Source organism: Bufo bufo, chromosome 2, assembly GCF_905171765.1.
Source record: "Bufo bufo chromosome 2, aBufBuf1.1, whole genome shotgun sequence".
Classification (NCBI taxonomy): domain Eukaryota; kingdom Metazoa; phylum Chordata; class Amphibia; order Anura; family Bufonidae; genus Bufo; species Bufo bufo.
The window spans coordinates 778,642,747-778,645,633 of NC_053390.1; the positions used below are offsets into that span (position 1 = coordinate 778,642,747).

Genomic DNA, 2,887 nt, shown 5'->3' on the forward strand with positions numbered 1-2,887 from the left:
TGTCTCTTCTACACTACCCATATGGTTTTATCTACACATCTGGATAGGTTTCCATACCACCAAGTTAATTTCTTTCATACATGTTCCAGTATTTTATTTTGGAGTGCCCCCTTATGGTGTCTCAGGTAGTTGCATGCAGCCCCACGTCTGTAATGTGACAGGATGTTTCCTGTGGTCATAGTAATGCCCATATGGAGCTAAGCTGCAGTGTAAAGCAGGACAAACAATGTGTCTACATCAGTGCATGAAGCTGACACAGAGACACTTACTGTACCTGAGTGCACAGAGCAGGACATGGCGGCATTACACTATGTCGGTCTGCAGAGCAGAACTGGGGGTTCAGCACTGGAAATGAGGGGTTCACTTCACACCAAAACACATATTACTGACAGCACACTTACTTCTCACCTAAAGTCATCGTTTTCGCAGAAGTCACTCTCATCATCCTCTACACTGTCACTTGCAGAGGAATGAAATCCCAAGTCCCGTGGCAAAGAACAAGCCAACTCACAGAACAAGCCAAGCTCAAGACAGGAGCGAGAATTAAGTGTAATTAGGAGGCAGGCCGTTTGTCCAAGACTGGGCCCCCTTCCTCCAGGGGTCTCATAGCAACTGCGTGGTCTGCCTCCGTTAGAGGTACATCACTGACTCTACCTCTTAATATTTATATTTTTTCTGTATAAAAAATCTATATCATATAACCCTCCATGCACACAACCATATCTGTTTTGCGGTCTACAAATTGCGGATTCGCGAAAACAAAAATCTGGATATGGTCCATGTTACATCCACATTTTTGCGCGCCTGTTGACTGGAGATAGTCGAGTACAATGCTCAGCTATTTCCAGAAGTCCCATAGACACTGAATAAAGCAGAAGGGAACATGATTGACCTACTATTCCATTTCTTCGGCGACACAGGATCCCCATTCTCATGATCATGGGGGACCCAGCAGTCCCCACCAATCAGTCCCCCACTGTAGGTAGGGAATAAAAAAAAATAAGCCTAGCTGTAAAACCAAGAAAGGCCATAACTATCTGAGCAGCAAGGGTCCGACACCCTGCACCCCCATCCAGTTGACTATGAAGATTCATAAAGAGGCTCAGACACACCACTACTTAATATACACTGACTTCTTTATTAACTGCAGGGTATCAAATGTACAGTAGTTGTTCTCATTAGAAATCAGGGCACTGGTCTTAAATGTGGCCCTGTTGATGATGGGCCTTTGACTCATGATGAGTCGGGCCTTCAGCACTCAGGAGAGGAAAAACCCCCAGTGGAGGAAACCTCTAGGGAGCCATGGCTGAAGGACTGCCCCTCCCCTAGGCGGTGGAAAACCGGTGAATGTCAAGTCCAGTGGTGAATGCAGAGACCAAGCCTGGAATCTGCCTTTGATTCAGCAGGAAACTCACTTCTTTGGTGAATACATCTGTCTGCGGAAAGTCTGGTGAATGTCAAGTTCACTGGTGAATGCAGAGACCAAGCCTGGAATCTGCCTTTGATGCAGCAGGAAACTCACTTCTTTAGTGAATACGTCTGACTGCAGAAAGTCCGGTGGGTGAGTGCAGAGACCGAGCCCGGAATCTGCCTCTTGCTGAAGTGCAGGTCATCTGATCCTGACATGGTGGCCACCATGTCGCTGACTTGTGGTAGAGTCATCACCTCCAGCTGTATCCCATATTCATTGCAGGGACACAGTGAGACCCCCGCTCTGGTACAGTGATCTGCAGATGCAAAAAATATAACTAATTATGACTGAACTAGGAAGAACGAAAAATTACATGTAAGTGACACACAATTTACTGTATTAAACTTGGGCCCATGTTTCTAACAACGATACCAACGCTTATCAATGTCATTGACTGTTATAGCTGTTATTCTTGTTCTGGGACCCACTGCTGTATCCAACATAAACAGAATACATCTTATAAGCGTGGGATGATTTATTTTGATATATTTTTGGAGCTCAGTTTTCCTGATACAAATCACCAATACCCCTGCTTTCTTACACACTTCTATAGTTAAAATTCTGGGAGCCATTGCTCAAGGTGATCTACATATCAAGGTCAATGGGAGCTCCCCCTACTGCTCTAATCATCTTCGTGGAGAATCTAAACCCTACATTATTCTGTGTCATCACTCTGGTGTCTCCAGAATTTGGCATCATGTCTATTATTATTATGAGCTCCTGTTATAAATCGCATCATATTTTATTACTCCTGTAACAAGGATCTTACCTTATTTAGGGCTCTTTTTGGTTCTTAAGGCCAATACCTTCTAGCAGGGGTCACTGGTGAAGATCAGGAGATGGTTTCTTCTGCACTTCATTTTGTCTCAGACCTCTGGTGATCCGATCTGCTGCAATTGCCTTCTTAACCCCAGGCTGTTTTCATTTCCAGTGGTGACCAGTGGATACCGCTGTGTCCAAATTATACAGAAAACAATATCAATATACACAATGAGGATACAAGGTCTCCTCATGGATGTGGTCCCTATCATCTGATAGTCTGACAAATGTTCCTGGGACACAACTGCCTGATAATCGGGTCTGTAGGACCGAGTTAACATAATAAACTAGGCTACCCTTCCCCCCCCCCATAAATAGGTATAACTATAGACACAGCAAAGTTATGGGGCCCATAGGCTAAAAGGCCAATGTTTGTGGGGTGTGATTACCCCGAACATTTGGTGTTGTCTAAGTACTTTCTACACATACATATATTATCACATGAGAAGACATTATTACAATCCGTACATGGAAATGATCAAACTTAGAATAGTAACTTACCGATGCCAACAAGTCTGTGGGTTGAAGACCTGTGCCATGGGCCAGCGGTTGTAATCTGGGATTGGGTAGAGACTGCAGCTTTGGTGAAGTAGAGGA

At 44.4% G+C, this 2,887-nt stretch overlaps 1 long non-coding RNA gene across 1 annotated transcript; it reads right to left on the reverse strand.

Annotated features, from left to right (window-relative positions):
• Positions 1–1,476: 1,476 nt before the first annotated feature.
• On the reverse strand, positions 1,477–2,319 carry LOC120991816. Its single transcript, XR_005776824.1, has 2 exons — positions 2,241–2,319; positions 1,477–1,727 (listed from the first exon to the last, which is right to left on the reverse strand). It is a non-coding gene; the product is annotated as an uncharacterized LOC120991816 (long non-coding RNA).
• Between the last annotated feature and the right edge of the window lie 568 nt (positions 2,320–2,887).